The sequence below is a fragment of the Protopterus annectens genome, chromosome 5.part0, assembly GCF_019279795.1.
Source record: "Protopterus annectens isolate FY-2018-M chromosome 5.part0, PAN1.0, whole genome shotgun sequence".
In the NCBI taxonomy this organism is placed as follows: domain Eukaryota; kingdom Metazoa; phylum Chordata; order Ceratodontiformes; family Protopteridae; genus Protopterus; species Protopterus annectens.
Genome location: NC_056735.1, coordinates 1,006,503,938 through 1,006,522,471, shown reverse-complemented (window position 1 = coordinate 1,006,522,471; position 18,534 = coordinate 1,006,503,938).

Genomic DNA, 18,534 nt, shown 5'->3' with positions numbered 1-18,534 from the left:
ATTTGGTTGAACACATGGATGGGTATTTTTTGTTTGCTTGTTTTGTTAGGAACAATAGGAACAATATGATATTTCCCTGAAGTTTGGAAGCTTTCTTGCAATATTCAAAATTATTTTCCCATGACAAACTCCATTTGAATTATTCTGGTGGTATATATTTTACAAAACATCTTTAGACCATTGCAAATTATTTTAAGCCTGTTAATAATGCAGATAATATCAATAACAGATGTAGGGGAGCCAGTGGCGGCTGGTGACTTCAAATTAAAGGGGGGCTGCAGGAGACAGCTGAATGGGTGAGGCCAATGGGAAGGGGTGCGGCCAACTAGAAAGAGGAGGATCATTAAACTTGGAGCATTGTTTTCACCTGGCCTTAATGACCAATTGTGAATTCTGTGTTTGGATTGGCCTTACAGCAGGGCCTATCCCTATATATGTGGATGTATTGTGATACTCTGTTTTTTCATTTTTGTATTTCACTGAAGAAGGCTCTGAGGAGCCGAAACCGGTTTGATGTATGAAGTCTTTTTGTAAAAAGTCTTTTCTGTTATTGTTATTTACAATAATAGTACTTTAGGGGGGTTTTCCTCCCCTATGACAATAAATGGTCTTTGGATGTGGCTACTACCAACACTTGCTGGCGTTTATGTTTGCTGTGTAATTTTCACCTGCTTCTTTTTTGGTGCAACAAGTATGTCACAATTTGAAATGTCTCTGGCTGACGGTGATTGCCCTGACGTGTCATTCCTCTCAACCTCAGAGCAAAAAATCTGGACAAAGCCATACGTAGAAGTGGGACAAAGGCCCAAAAATAAGGACAATTTTTAAATATTGCTCTTATAAATGTAGAAAGATAATAGAATAATAGGTCTTCCATTTGTATGAATTTTCTGAAGGGTATGAAATATGAAACTCAAATGTCTGATATTATTTTCTAACTTCAGTCTTTAATGATTTGCCACTAATTTGCCAAAAAAACACAATTTTATGAAAAATGGAAGAAAAATGTGATGCAAAAATATAAAATAGCCACACAATACAGCTGGGGACCTGTCAAAGAAGGGACACTTTTTTAATATTAGTACTGCTAACTTGAGCAACTGACAAAATAAAAGCATCTACATGCATTTCTGAAATAAAAGTAGTCTATAACTCTGATTATTACAGTTATTTATTAATTGTAAACCCTCCATGTTTTCTTCCAAAATTGCTATTTTGCGGCGGGATTATTAAGGGAAAAGCAACATTGTGAGCAAAAATCAGGGACAGTTGAGAGGTTTGGATATGCCTAATTCTATAAAGCTATTTATTTGCACGTACCTCTCAACCTGTTAATGCAGGAAATCTAGACAAGGCCAAATATATTTGGTGAACATATAAACAGTACTAAAAATTGCTCTTGTATAAACTGAGACAGTTGATAGAATAACAGGTCTTGCTTTAGCATGCATTTTTCTGAAGGTTATGAAGTCTGAAACTCAGTGTCTGTCATTATTTAGTGACTTAATTCCTAAATGATTTGCCAGAAAACCACAGATTTTATGAGGAACAAACCAAAAATAAGAAGCAAATATCTATTCATTCTGTGAAAATCTGGACAGTTGAGAGGTATAGTCTTTGAGTTTGCCACCCTCCCCCCTTACAAAATCATGGTCGAATGGAGCCTCTCCCTTGCAGCCATTCCAATGAAACATTACTTGGCTATTTCACCCCATTCACTATTAACACTACTGTGCATACTGCTTTACTTCTGCGATGATTTGGACTTCATTTGAAAGTTTTATTTTGCATTTTACAGCACAAACACTAAGACATCTGCTAAACAAAGCAATGCAGTCTCACAATGAAAACAGACTTAGCATTAAAACGTATCTGCCCTTGAAACTCACATTCATTGAAACAGCATTGAAACCCACATTCAAAGAAAATACATTTGGCTGGTGGCAGATAAAGATTAACTTTGGGCTATTTTCAAATGATAGGTCCCTTGCACACAAAACATACATGTGTTCTGTGATGCACATTCCTGATTGCATTAAATTATATTCCTTATATTGTTAGAGGGTGTTATAAATGTACTGTTTTGAACATTTTTCCAGTAAACAATGAAGCAAAATGCATGCACCAATAATGACAATACTGCCCAAATGAGAATATTTCCATCATAATAGTCTACTCAGACTTCTACAGTCCACCAGTATCAGTAAATATGTACAATCTCTGCAGAAGTAAAAGGCATCTAAATAATTCCACATTAAAAAGATCTGTAACTAATGAAGAGGTTGCTGCTAGCAAACAACTTTATATTTCATTGTTTCATCTACAAATAAAGTGCCTCTTGCCCTTGAGGAATAAATTGTCTATATTACATTAAAACATGATAAGCTAGTAATATTGCAATAGGAAATGGATGACAAATAATGGACGGGGTCATAGTTACTAGGTATCTTCACCAAAGAGGACATTCTCAAGATGGCAGCGTCCACCCCATTTACAACACAGTACATCAGCAATGCATCTACATACTGTGGGAGTAGAACCCACAGCCTTCTGCATCAAAAGCAAGTACACTACCTGTTGTGCTATTAACAATGCAAGCAATCTCAGCATAAGCAGCACTAAACTTTCCTTCCCCTGCACCTCTCAGCTCCTTGTAAAATCTACTCGACACTCAGCTGTATCTCTCAACTTTGCAGCACAAGAAATCTGGAAAAAGTCAAAATGTATTATGGAGGGACAAAAGCCAGGGACACATTTTAAACATTGCTTGTATAATCTTGGAAAGTTGCTAGAATAAAATGCTGTGTTACCACCATGCATTTTATTGCCAAGTCTTGAACCCAGGACCCTGTGCAAAACAGTCAGAGGAACATACCACTATGCCAAATCAGCTGTTTTGTGAAAGGGAGGAAGACTGAAATTTAAATGGCTACAATTTAGTGAATTCAGTTCTCACCATAGCTGTCAACCTCTTAGCACAAAACACCTGGACAAAGCCAGTAATGGGGGAATACAGCCCTCAAACATATTCAGTGAATTCAGTTCTCACCATAGCTCTCAACCTTAACACAAAAAACCTGGACAAAGCCAATAATGGGGGAATACAGCCCTTAAACATATTCAGTGAATACAGTTCTCACCATAGCTCTCAACATTAGCACAAAAAACCTGGACGAAGCCAATAATGGGGGAATACAGTCCCAAAAATAGGGACAAATTTCAAATATTCATCTTATAAACTAAATTGCTAGAATAAACTAAATTGCTAGAATAAAAGGTTTTGTGTTACTATGTACTTTCTGAAGAATATGAAGTCTGAAATTCAAATGCCTGTCAATTTTATTTATTTAACATTTGTTAACCAGAAAAGTCTGACTTGGAACAAAAGCCAATTTTCAACAGAGGCCCAGGGAGAAATACTGCAGACGCATCTTTGTAATATGGAAGGACACCAGAGCAAACCCACACAAACACAGGGAGGACATGCAGACTCCACACAGAAGGCACCCCAGCCAACAATCAAACCAGAGAGCCTCTAGCTGTGAGGATACAATGCTACCACTGCACCTTCAACTATTTAAGGAATTAAAAACTCAAAAAACACAGATTTTAAGAGGAACAGAACAGAACAAAATATGAGGCAAAAATTTGCAAAACTTTCACAAATGGTGGTGGGTAGGGACTTCAGGCTCTTGTTCCCTGCACCCAAGGAACAGAGTTCAAGCCTGAGATATTCTATAACCACCACCAGCAATCTCTCTAGCCACCAGCTGGGGCACTTTACACACACATACTCCCATACCTGCAACACACACACACACACACACACACACACACACACACACACACACACACACACACACACACACACACACACACACACACACACACACTTCTGTACCTGCAAACCATAGCTTTCTCCTTCATCCCGTAACAGTAAACCCACAGCTTCAGCTTTCTCCTGCAATCAAATCATCATAAACCCACAGCTTCAGCTGTCTCATGCAATTGAATCATCATAACTGTAATCCTGTGTTTGCTCTGGAATGCACACTTCTTGGCTCTTTCCTGTGAAAGTTCCAAGACTGCTAACTCTGCAGTCTGATCCTCTTCCAGTCTATGCAGTTAGTACCACATAGACTTCTGGAGAATCAACAGCCTGCTTCCTTATTCCTGAATCCGGACTTGTAAGGCAGCAGTCCGGGTTCACTTTGTATGGAGGATTTGTAGGACTGTAGGACTATAGGGGGCTGCATTCCTGCAGCCTGATATCACAAGCTACCACTTAGGGGAGCTAATAACCAGTAACTTTTGAAACATTTATTATTCAGATGCCAGAATTCTAAATCAGAAAGCAGCCACGCTTCAAATTATTGCTGTTTTGTATGACTACAGAGTTCTGGTTATTACTGAAGCCTAACAGGGTAACAACATTAATATCCCAAGATATCAAAGATGTGACTGTCTAAGAACCAGCACACCAGGGAAGGGGTTGTCATTTTTGTACATGTTTCAGTTTTGGCCATGTTAGACACTTGCAGCAACAGTGAGGTCATCATGGTTACCATGGAACCTCAGAAGAGTAGTCAATGTATAAAAACAGTTCCTTGCTATAGGAGTCCTGGACTTAGTCTGGAACAGGTAGTAACATTCTGTCAAGATCTGGGTAATAGTTTAGAAAATAATAACATTTTTAATTACCCACACATAGACTGGGGAGTTGGTGCTGACTTTTCATCCAATGGATATGTGTTACTTGCACTCTTTTTCTCAACTAACTGATTTTCCAACAAGTATTAATATTTTGGACATCTTGATCACTAACTGTGTCTATTGCTTTTCTGAGATCACTCCCATATGTCTGTTGGATAATTCTGACCATACTGGTTTTCATTTGTGTACCTCTTTTCTTAAAGGCCCGAAAGAGACATTGTACATTACTTCTCATTCCTGTATTAAAACCATTTAAATTCTGAATTTAATCCCTGTTTTTTCATTGGAAGATTGCAATTTTGAATCAGAATTCAGCTCCTTGTTGAACAGATGTGAAGTAATTAAGAAGCTTTTTTCCTAGTGCGCCCACTTCTGTTTCATGGAATAAGCATAGCAGCAACTTGCTAAGAAGAAACAAAGAAAGTATAGACTATGTAATAATACTGAACTGGAGGTACCAAAGCTAGCTTCAATGAACCTGTAGAGAACTGAAATCAGTCATTCATGAATGTATCGCAAATTCTGGAGAAAAAAAAAATAACGTGATTCTCACAACATGAACTTAAAATGTTTTACTCTTATATGAGCTATGTTTAATTTTGTACACTCATACATGTCACTTTTTTAACAATGGCACTTTAATTGGCTGAACTAGCTACAATTTTCATATCACTTTACCAACCTTCCAGCCCCAACTTGCTATGCTAGTAGTATGGATATCTTGTACTCAGTAACTGCTCAATGTTCAATGTTTAATGTTATGAGAACCGAGTTTAGTGCCTAAAAAGGCCATCACAGGACTTGCCACCATAAAGACCAGTATTAAATGCTCTAATACCTATCCAGATTTTTTAAAATAAGTCAACAGATTCTGATTTTCTAACTGATAGCAGAATACTATCCCACCACAAACTAGTCCTCCAATGTAAAGCGTTATTCCTCTTAGGGGATACACTGAAGGGCTCATCAGCAAAATATGATAACACCCATCATTTTCAAATGATTGACAGTCTCCTCACTTTACTTATAACATGGTGGAGGCTTCCTTCAGGAAAATAAAAGCTAACAGTACAATAGGATGGATAGCATGCCTGGTATATTATTTAGCCATGTAGGCTCATATATGATTGCCCAGCCGCACTAACATAGCTTCATTAACAAACTCTTACAAAAATGTATTGTTTCCTCTTCCTGGAAAAAAGCTAACATCATCCCATTTTATAAAAATGGGAGCTGTGTGGTGGACAAATATGAACCAATCAGTCTAACTTTCTTGTTTTGCAAATGCCTGTTGTTTGAGATCTTAACTCTTCTGATATACTTCAACACCTATGCTTATTTTCCTTTAATTCCACTTTATAAATATAGATTATGCTTAGAGTTCACAGCCTGGCAGAACAGGGAGTTAAAAGTTGTGCAGGGTTTGTAGTTAACTCATTTCAAAGATCATTATAAGAAAGTAATCTTTGCTATAATTTTGGATATTGTAGAACTGCAAGACATTTTAAATTTGATTTTTACAACTTTGCTTATTCATGGAATAAGCTCCCAGTGCATATATACCTAACTCCAACTCTAACTTATAATATGTCACAATATTCTTAGTTTAGCCATTGGGTATATGCTGCACTTGTGGAGTCTGTGATCTAACATGACCTCTGACCTGAACACACGTATACCTCAAGCTATGAATTATGAGCCTGTTGTTTGTACATCTCAGGTGCTGCTTTAACACAGTGTACAACCAGCACTATGAGAAAATTCAGCAACAATTTGCTAATGATGTATGTTGTGAGTTATGTCTTGCTATCACACGTCCCTTATGTACCTTATTTGGCTTCATGGCTGCTACTTCCTCCTACCCACACTCAAAACAGCCATTCCCCTTCCATATTGTGCAATGTAACCGCACTACAGTCCATGTATACAATGAGTATATCCTGACATTATGTGTAACAATGGCATTGACCATATGTAGGGCATGCATATACAAATATGGCCATAGTTCTTGCTGGACATGTAATATTTTCCTCCTTTTCTGTATTTTCTTACAGGCAGCCTCATATATTTCTACAGTCTGTTTCAACATGGTATGTAACTACTGCTACAAGACACTGTTAAGATAATTCTATAGTATGTGTGATGTTCCACATGTACAGTTCACTGTGCTTATCGCATATGGTGTTGGTATTCCATCAGCAATGCCATATGGTATTCATGTACCATCACAAATAAGTATGCCTCAAATTTTGAGCAACTCATGGTTCATTGCCAGACATTGCCATGTTGGTTGAGCTGCCACATACAGTTACAGAAGTAATAACCTATGCCTAGTTGTTATTTTCCTTGTATCCTCCTGATCACCTTTTGAAAATATGATTGCATTTCTTCAGATAGTTAGGGTTCCTGCGGTGAATCACCAACACCTAGGGCTGGCAAGTTGCTGTGCTTGGATATAATCATATTTTGCAGCACGGCATACATGAATACCATTTGTGTAGCCTTTCACGTTTTGTACAACAGTGCACCCTCAGATGTATCCTGATATCTGAATCTGGATTTCAGCCCATGAAACACTGACTCCTTGTTGTTCCATGTCATAGTATATATTCTGTTAAATGCAACCTCAGCTGGTGTGAGTGAGGCTCAGGATGGTCTAATAAGCCTGGGATTCAGAGATTAACAGCCACCTATTAGTAGGCATGGAAAGAACATTGGCATGGTTGCATCACATGGTATCAGAACACAGAAGACAATACTCATGTAAAGTAATACTTACCAATTACCAAGATCTAATCCTCTTAAACATTGCCCTTAGGGCAGTCTCTTTCCAGACAGTGGAGTAATGCATACTACAAGGGTGTATTGCCATCAGGTTAATGATGAGGCCAACTGCCAAACACACTAACTCACTACTGAGAGATGGCCACTCTTTCTGTTGAAGTACAGTTGTGCATCCTCTCCAGATGGGGTTTTGATTAGCATGTGGATGCAATCATTGCACCGAGAAGTCAGAAAAAAAATGGCTATGGGATAGATTCATTTTACGGCAGCCTGGCACTCCCATGGTGTACTTAGAAAGTGAATGAAATCATCCACCTTGCTACACATGACTGCCAGGAACTGTCTTAGTATAATACCAGCTGTCTGGGACACTCCTAAGGTATCAAAAATGGAATATTTCAGAGACCAGAATACCAAGGTTCAGCCATGTCCCTGTTTTCACTGGGGCAGAATTTCCTCACAAGCTGAGTAAAGACATGTGGGATGCACAATTCTCATGCACAGGCAGCACCAGCTCTCTATCTAGTCTATAGCTGCCTATTACTTCTTAGGTTAACGTATGGCTTAATTGCAGCCTAGCTTGCCACCATACTGGATGCCGGCAGATGTTAGGACACATTTGTAGATCATACTCCATCATCACCTGTAGAATCCCAGCCTTTTGTAGAACACTCACTGCAGTTTTTATTATTGTCAGTTAGTTTATATATTCTGCAACAATACATAACAAAATCACAAGTAACTATGGAGGTTTTGGCAAGGTATTATGGCCTTCACTGTGTGCTTGCTGCAATCTGATGTAATATTCCTCTCATACTAATTCATCTCTTTTTGTTATCATGGCATACAGATATTGTATTTTGGAACTTGAATTGTGAGAGTCTGCAGTCATCATATGACATAGTCAACCTAATCTGACCTTAGGATGTTTTTCTGTTGTTTTTTTTTCACTCCTAAATGCTTATAGTTCACTGAAAGTCTACTTCAGCATGCTACAGCAGGTGCAACTTTATTTTAAAATTTGTCCCAGTGAATGAAAGTTTATATATGATAACAAACTCTCTGACAAAAATACATACAGTATATAAATATTTGTAGCCATGTCAGTGTTATCAGGTTTAATTTTTTATAGTTGAGGTCTTATCATTCACTGTAAAATGTAAGTTTGCCTGATAATAAAACGTCAGAAAACATAATAGTAGTTGGCTGTACCAACAAGATTAGCATTTTTCTATAGCAGTTTTTCTAGCCAGATATTTGCAGTAAATGAGGGGATCTATCATTGTAATCTTAGCTACAATCGTCTTCTTTGGTAAGGTTATGAAAACTAACATTCTTTTTTTAACATTTCGGTATAGTGGGTGTTCGGTGTTTAAGTCTGGTACTGAAAGTCAGTCTTTTCAGTCTTTTGAGATTTAAAAGTAGACCTATATATATATATATATATATATATATATATATATATATATATATATATATGTATATGTGTGTGTGTGTGTGTGTGTGTGTGTGTGTGTGTGTGTGTGTGTGTGTGTGTGTGTGTGTGTATATATATATATATATATATATATATATATATATATATATATATATATATATGGGTTCCTTTCAGAATTTCAAAACTCATATGTTCAAAGTTTCAAAGTTTCAAAGTTTCGAAGATCATATGTTCGAAGTTTCAAAACTTCGAAATCCTGAACAGAGATCGGCATACAGCACGGACCGGGTGATTTCCCTTGTCCTCGCTGTAGTGCGATGTCGGAGTTGGTATCTTTAAGTTACGGGGGTGTGGCGGATGCAGCCCTCCTGCTTACACATGTTTTAATGTGTTGGGTGATGTTTTGTTGTTTGGGGGGGGGTTCACAATTTCGAGATTCCAAGATCTCAAGATTCTGAACTCGATATTCTGAAACTCGAGATTTTGGGATTTTGAAATTGCATAGTGAACCCATATATATATATATATATATATATATATATATATATATATATATATACATATACACAAATTCACTTTAGAAGCTCGAAATACTGAAATATCGAAATTCATTATTTCAAGCCCATAAAGTGGAATCCTGAAAAAAGCAAAACCTCAGAAGCGCAAAATTCAAAACCTTGAATACGAGGTTTTGAATTAGCGCTTCTGGTTGTTTCGCTGTGATTATGGATTCAGGTAAGTGTGTATGTGTTAAGGGTTTTGGGTAGGGGCTGTGGTGTGTGTTAGTGTGTTTTGTTGCTGTGATGTGTGTGTGTGAGGAGAATGTGGCTTGTGCGGTGGTGTTTTGTGTGTTTTTGTATGTAGTGTGACCTCAGAGTTAGAATATTTAAGTGGGGGGACATGTGGGGTGCAGGGGGGCTTGCCCCCTCTGCTTTTATGTATGCATGTATTAGAGAGCTTGTGTTTGTGTGTGGGGAGGGAGGTGTGTGTGTGTGTGTGTGTGTGTGTGTGTGTGTGTGTGTGTGTGTGTGTGTGTGTGTGTGTGTGTGTGTGTGTGTGTGTGTGTGTGTGTGTGTGTGTGTGTGTGTGTGTGTGTGTGTGTGTTTGTGTGTGGAGTAGAAGTGTTAATTCAAAATCTCCGGTGTGTGAGATGTTGAATTTCGCGTCTCTGAGTTTTCGTTGTTTTAAGGTTTCGACTTTATATCCTCGGCATACTGAATTTTGACATTTCAGTATTTTGAGGATATAAACTGAATCCATATATATATATATATATATATATATATATATATATATATATATTTTATATATATAGATATATATATATATATATATATATATATATATATATATATATATATATATATATATATATATATATATATATTTCTTTTTTGGTTTAAAAATGGAATGAAAAGACATAGAAAGAAGAGAAGGAGAAAAGTGTGAGCACAGATATTTCACAAATATCACAAGAAATGACTAACATAGTTCTGTAATATGCATAAAGTATAGGAAAGGTACACAGGCACCACACATATAGACTATACAACACGGGTGAAGGAAAAATGCCAAACAGGGTAGGGATGCATGCCAGTCATGGTAAACCTCAAAAATGTATATGTACCAGTGCACAAAGCAGTGCTGAGATGCTGCAGACTGTGAAACCCGTACCAAAAAGATGTATAACTGATGCTAGGCATGTGTCAAGAACAGGTACAATGGACATCAAACATCATCATTCACTAGGCTGTCAGCATTGCAACTATAAGCCAAGCAACAGCAAGGGTAATCAAATCCAGTCAAAGAAATAGAGGAGCAGACAAGTGGAGATCAGATTAGAACATCAATGGTGCTTGTGATAGGTGAACAACTGAGCACAGACCCAAACAACAGTACTGCAGTAATATTGTATTGTGGCTATGTAATAAACCAATAAGTTTGCACACCACTAAGACAGACGAAATGAGGTCCAGACATCAAAGAAGACATTCCTTACAAGACTCAACACAGATGGTGTTCTTGTAGGCAAAATAGATGTGTGATATGTAATGACATCACATAAATCAAACATGAAGAAGGTTCATCACACATACCCATACCAATGACATGAAATTTGAAGAACATGGTGATGCATATGCATTATGAAATAGCATATGAATAGTAAAAGGTAAGGAATGTAATCTGTGCATAGGCAGGAAACATAGTAATGTCTGGGTAATATGCAACACACAGGTAAAAAGTAAACACTGATGGAATCTGCTCAGTTATCACCACCCTGTGTGTGTACATGCCTTGTATGATAGTCAATGTGGTTGCACAATGTCATATTCCCCCAGTACACCTACATTGCAATAATTATATGTTACAGGAATGTGACCATACACATATACATATGCCATGCATATGTGAAAAATGTAGGCCAAAGCCATAAGTGGAAAGTCAGATGGACAATATGTCCATATTAGTAAGGAAATGCTAGCAAAAGAAAGATGGCACAGAAAAAGCAGGGCAAGTATAGCTAAGGAAATAAATTGCACATCTGCATGTTCCCAACACAAGATGGACTTCAAGTTCACTCTAAGGTGTACTTAATCAAATGACAAATGTCTGTCACACGTGATTTGCATTGGTGATGGTATAAACATGCCTGTGTTCAAATGACACAAACATCACACTAATGTGAAACAGTTAATATGCAAATAGCATAAGTACATTGCAAAAGTAGGTTTTTGTAAATGTGTATAACTGATCAAAGGACAGTTGTATGTATATATATATATATATATATATATATATATATATATATATATATACAACTATGACACATCATATGGGACTGAAAGACACATGCAAACTATAGCTGTGCAGTGGGCGACTGATGTATTTTTGATGTTAGGGGCATCCAGATCTACAGCAATTCAAATCAAGGCTGGCATATTATACATAATGACCATTGGGCAGGTATGTTATTATCTGCTTTATACAGGCAAAGTGTCCACATGTTAGAATATACTCTATATGCACACTACAACAGTGTGTGTAAGAATAAGTAGGCCTTGTGATATAGTTACTTACTACTTGTGCCATTCATATGACAATGACTTGGAATTCAAAAAGATAATGGGGAATGGCAATCCATGTCAGTAACAACAGCAATGTGACAGTCCAAGGAAATATTCACAACCCAGGCATACATTATGTTGGTAGAATAAAAGAGCGTACTATATGGCAAACAATTTATTATTAACTATCATACCTAACAGCATAGTGCCAATGTGACCTTCTGACACAAGTTCACTACTGGATACAAGCTGCAATATGATAATCAGAAAAAAATATGGTAATACATACATGGCATGGAAGTGTCTAGAATTGCTGTGGAGTATGAAAAATGAGTAGTTATCCATGACTTGGAAGATTTTTGAAGTACAAAACATAGATTAGCCATATAGGTTGCAAGTAAAACACTTGTGTGAATTTTTAAAAAACAATGCCCATGATAGCAATTAGAAATCAATGGTGGGTTTCAACCCCAAAACAATATACTAGTTAGGAAAACAGTTATTGAGATGAGTCAAACGTGGCAAAGCACCAGTTATGCCACAATGTTGTGCTTACATCCCCACATTTGAAGTATATTCAATCTGATTACTACACTCAGTCATATCAAATGCATGATGACCTACATTAATGATTCTTTTCTCTGATTCAGTCAGGAAGTACTGTATGTGGACACATATTAATGAACACCCAGGGCAAAGATCACAAAATGTAACTTTTATGATTATTGCAATGGGATAGTACATCCATTAGTGTTAAGCAAGTACTTGGTATAGTACATTTTCAAAGAATTACAGAAAACCAAAATGTGTAGTCATCCTGAGTCTAGGCACTGTTGGTGTTAATGCACTCCAAAAATGAAATAAGTGTAAAGATTATACCCTAAGTCAGTTCACAACCCTGAAGCATATTCACAAGTATCTGAGAAAATCGTAATGCTTTTTTTCATACGTTTTATGTGTATCAATCAACTAGTGGGAGTTGAACCTGTGGATAATCTATCTCAATTTACATTGTTATGTTTCTCAGCACATTGATCTAATGCACATCACAGTTTTTTTTTCTTTAGCTGAAAATCTACTCTGACTGAGTAGCAGTTTTATTGGTGTTTAAAGAATACTTGTATTCCTTCATAATACCTGATATCACTTACATTTCCTGCACTACTCTTGTTTGGCTAAGCTAGTTTGCAGATACCCACTGTATTGACACTTAAACGTCCATCATTTTTCAATTAGACATTTTAATTTCATTAGCAGTTTTCTAGCTATATTCATCTATGTATTACACACAAAATAGAAATGGACTCTAGTTTGTATAACAACATATGTGGTCACTAAATGCTAACAGTAAGCAGCAGGTGTTAAGGTATGGATTTTGGCCTATATGGGCTCAAGCCTGAGTGATCCTGTTCTATAAGACATCCCATTCCCTACTGTATTGGTACTAGATCTATATGGCTGTCCTGAGGATCCTTGTGTGCCCTTGAAACCAGCTCACAATCTGGTTCCAAATGTAAATCTTTGTGAAATTCCCCATTCTCATGCTCACATCTTCTATTCATGTCCAGTGTGGATGGCTAGAATCTGAAGAGTCTTGTCATCAGTCCAGTTGGGCACCCAGATGGGCTACAGCCTCTCCTAGGTTGACATCTTTGCTATTGGCTTCAAAAGTTGAACAAAAATGCTTTGTAAAATATTCTCATTGAGGTCCCACTCACTTCACAGTTATCAATGCTATAATATGAAAAAGTGGTGCAGAGAGTGTGGTAGCAAGCTATTAGTGGGCACATGTTGCATATATTCTCATTTAATGATACCTATTGGACATTTGTACTGAGCATGTACACTTATGACAACTATTGGTTAATGTAGTTTGATTTAAGAACATACATAGATGTTCACTGATGGGATTCTAAGATATTGTATGCCAATAAACATCATTAAACATGTATGGTCCAAATGGTACTGGTTTTTGAGCTTAGCTAACCTCAAAGTGAGGTACAGCCGCCTGAATGCTATCATCACAAAGTTATGCTATCATATGAGTTCACCTACTTGCATTCCTTTTGTTGACTACACTGCTCATTACAACTCTCCTGTTAATAGTGTTTTGTGTGAAACCTATTTTGCACATTCCATGCATATATTCTTTGTTATTACCACACATCAATATGCCAGTAAGAAAAAGGATGGGGTTATACTTCCCCAATATGCTTGCAAATGGATACTTGTCTGTCAGTAGCAGGGAAGTTTTTCTCATATGCAGCTATATGGTTTAAGCTAACCAGCCCTAGTGAGTATCGGATTTGGACAGAAATTGTTCCTGTCAGTAATGCAGATTTATTTTTATTTCTGAAGTAGGACTGTAGATATGTGAGCACGTATGGGTTGTCTGCAGGTTTTACATTCAAGGACTGATTTACACGTATTCTCTGATGTTTACTCATACAGAGGTAACTGTGATAACATTCATTGCGATTGGGGAACTTTATTATGGCTTTGCATTTACATTGGTAGTTGTCATCATATGTAGTCATGACCCACATAACTGTTCATTATCATAACCTGATCTTGTTCTGCCTTAGTGTTGTAGCGCTTTCAGTATGTGTGTTGTTTACCATATCATGAATGTCACATTTCTGCTGCTTTCTGTCACTGACTGCAATAACGTCTGTGATGGATTGCACACACTTGAGGTAGCATTGGGTGCAGTAGTTTGATGTGTATGCAACTATGGCAACACCATTTTTGTACTACTGAAGTTATAGCATATTGGTTATTTGTTTGGCCCTTTCACTGACGTAGATTCAAATCCAACCTCTGCATTTATGACTTATCCAAAGATATGGAATAAGTTGATATCTGTTGACATGTATACTAATGATGTAAGGATGTACAGACATTTCTTGCTTATCTGTGCATGGCAGTGCTGTAGATGACACAGATTATTTTGAATAGCTATGCACTGTAATTGAGAGGACAGGCATTCAAATGACATATGCTTTTATTGTTGGCATGTTAATATGTGAACTCCTGTATAACAAGTTTTATGTTCATATCACCCTTTCTTTCAAATATCTAACTAAAATAGGCAGGAGAGTTTCTCACTAACAGACAATAGAATCATCATTGATGCTTTGTGCCTGCATGGCCAGAAATTGAAAGGATGGATGGCGATACAGTGTGGAGACATCAAATATGGAGTGATCTTGCCAACATGATTATTAATGTAGGTAGACACAACTGATCCAGGGGTGCCTGCAGGTGACTTTGCAATGACATGATCCTCTGTGCAGCCAACAGACTCCACCACTATGACACGAGATAAATCCCACTGAAGGAGAGCCACCATTGCCTTCCCTAGATAAGATAGCAATGTTCCTGGCCTCCCTACGCAACACCTGCCAGGATCATCATATACCTGGGGGAAATTCTGGGGTAGATTTTCCAGGATGATCAGATATAGCCAATGTTCACAAACACTGAAGCATAATCCAATTGTCATTAAAGGACTTTCATTCACAAATCTCACCTTATTTTCATATTATTGTTACAGCAGCAGAACTATGCCTTGTCACAAGACCCCTAATTTTGACACGCACAATAAATGTTAGATCATGTTATATTACCTATGCAACGTGTAAATAATACAGTAAAAAACATATGTAATATTGTGTGTTTCAACTGTAACATGCAGCACAAGTAATGTTGTGTGTTTCAACTGCATAGGTCCATCAACATTGGAAAAGCAGCACAGATTGTCAGGTAAGTGACTTTATATTCTTTTAGAATGATCCATAACTGTTGTGAGTCTCTGCCTCCTGTTATACCTGAGGGGTATATTCACATGTTGTTTGTGTTCAATTTTAAACTATAGGTACATCTTTGTGCCACATGGTGTGTTCCCCAGCAGACACAGGCAGACCTGGTGAGGTCATTGATATTGATGCTATAGCAAAAGCACACATGTGATCTTTGATACTAATGTTGGTTTATTCCCTTCACAGGCACCTCAATGGGTTATCAGCACCATCTGTCATTTGTCATGTAAGTATCTCCATATTCTGTTACTGTGATCCATACCTGTTGTGTGCATCAGTCTGCTTTATGGCTGAGGTGTATATTCACCTGTTGTTTGTGTTTTATTTTAAATTACAAATTCCACTTTACTCTGTGTTGTTCATTCCCCAGAAAGGGAGGAAGGACCTGTTAAGGCAGTCTGTGTGGTCGCTATATTTCAATATCATTAAATACATCTGTGATCTTCATGACTATTGTGGCCTAGTTCACCTGAATAGGACACCTGCAACTGCTCAACACTATTGGCCATCCCATATGTGTCTGTCTTATTTGCTATGTGTTATACATCATGTTGAATGCTATATGATGTGATGTACATGCTTACTTTTGATGTGTTGTGTGCATTTCTGTTTTTACATGACACTGGCATTTCAACCCTCAACACCGGTGGTGGATTCAGAGGAGCAAGATATGTCAGGTAGGTTTTAGAAGTTGTTTTTCAGTCTGTGCATCACATTTAATTGATATGTGACTGGCATGGCATATCTATGCTTTATTGGATCCCTGCAACACCTGCAAACACACCAATCTGGTAAGTCCATCTCACCATGATTATGCATTATAGTTAGATAGTTGCCCAATAATGTCAGTTATATATTGCCCCTCTGATATTTCACCATGTTGGAAAGTTGTTCTCAGAGTACTTTCCCTAATTGCTGCATCATGCACACTACTGGGGTGTATTGCCATGATATTGGTAATGAGGCCATCTGCAGAGTACACCACCTGACAATTGATCAATACCGCCCCTTTCTATTGCTGTACCATATGAATTTTGGGGACTGCTGGGTTCTGATTGGAATGTGGGTGCAGTCAATTGCACTAAGGACACAGGGAAGATAGCACTGGCATAGAACTATTGCATGAAATTTATGCTGTCCATGACTGTTGTTGAAAAGTAAATATATTCAACCACCTTGGTGCACATTACTGCCAGAAACTGTGCTAGTATGTGACTATTGGCTGTCTGGGGCATTCTTACAGCACTGCCCATATGCCACTGGAATGTTGCAGAGGTCAGTATACCTTGACTCAGACACACTTTTATTTCTACCACTACTGAGTTACCCCACAGATTGCAAGTGTGCATATGAAGTGCACATATCCTGCACATAGCCCGTACCAACTCTGTTTAATCTGTTTCTATCTCTTACTTCCTGATCAGACAGCTGGCTTAAAAGAAGTTGTTTAGTTGTCTGCTTGAAAATTTTAAGTTATATTTGCAGAATATACAGGATTGCTTAGAATATTGCAGTAAATAATTTGTTAAAGATAAGCATAAATGGTCTCTGCAGAGTGCTCTCAGAAAATTGCTGACAAAGTACTGTGTCACATTTTATTTGCAGTGGGTGGAATCTGTTGGGTGTTCAGAGTCCACAGTTAGCCTACCATGAATATGTAATTACTTGGCTCTGTTTTAACATCTGTTATTGAATCACATTCCCCAATGATGCCCAGTCAAAAGATATAATTGTATTTTACACCAGGTGACATTCTCTTACTGAAAGGATCACTTTGGATAAACAGCCTCCTTTTGTTCTCTATGATTGACATGCGTTAATCTGATGAGTCATGATTTAGCCTACATTTTACACTTACTACCTAATGATATACGAGATAAATTAAAGATATCTTCATTTTGCTAAGTCATTCAAGAATAATAGCACACTTCAGCACTGTCAGATTTTACACTAACTGCACAGAACATCTGTGCAGTGATACAGAGCATAGATGTATTCTTATCTGATACTTTGCCACAGCATTGCTATTATGACACACATATTTGATTTCACCCCAACACACCTACTCACAAGCATGCACACTTTTGAAGCTGTTTCTTGCTTATTACTTTCTGCTTTTTTAAAAATTATTTTCTCTCTCTCTCTCAGAGGTTACGTATCTCTTTTTGCTCTGAGTAAACTTGTTTGGAGAGGAGTTCTGTATACCATCAGTCCTGTGGCTATCTTGCATCTGTGTCCTTCTCCTTGGTGTACCATCTCTAGCATCTACCTATTTAGGGACTGAGATCTGATCTGCAACATTGCCTGAAATGTGCGTGTCTCTGCTACAACTTTCTTGACAGGCTCTTTCAAGCAAACAAATAGCCCCCCTCACTTTTATTAAAAAAAATGTCTTCCTTTAGTATTATTTTTGTAGCCACCTACCTAAAATGGGGTCTATATCAGAACATCGAATGATTAAAATCGTGAACGCTCTAAAGAGTGAAAATGCTAGACCTCAAACTCGTTATTGTGGGGGGCTGTGCCCCCCCCCCCCGCTAAATATATATTCCAACTCCGAGATAGCACTACAGTGAGGAAAGGGCATATATTCTGATCTTCACTGTACTGCGATCTCAAAAAAAGCACTTCGAGCTCCAGCATTTCTGCTCTTTAGAATGTTCACAATTTAAATCATTCGATGTTCTGATATAGACCCCCTAAAATGTTATAA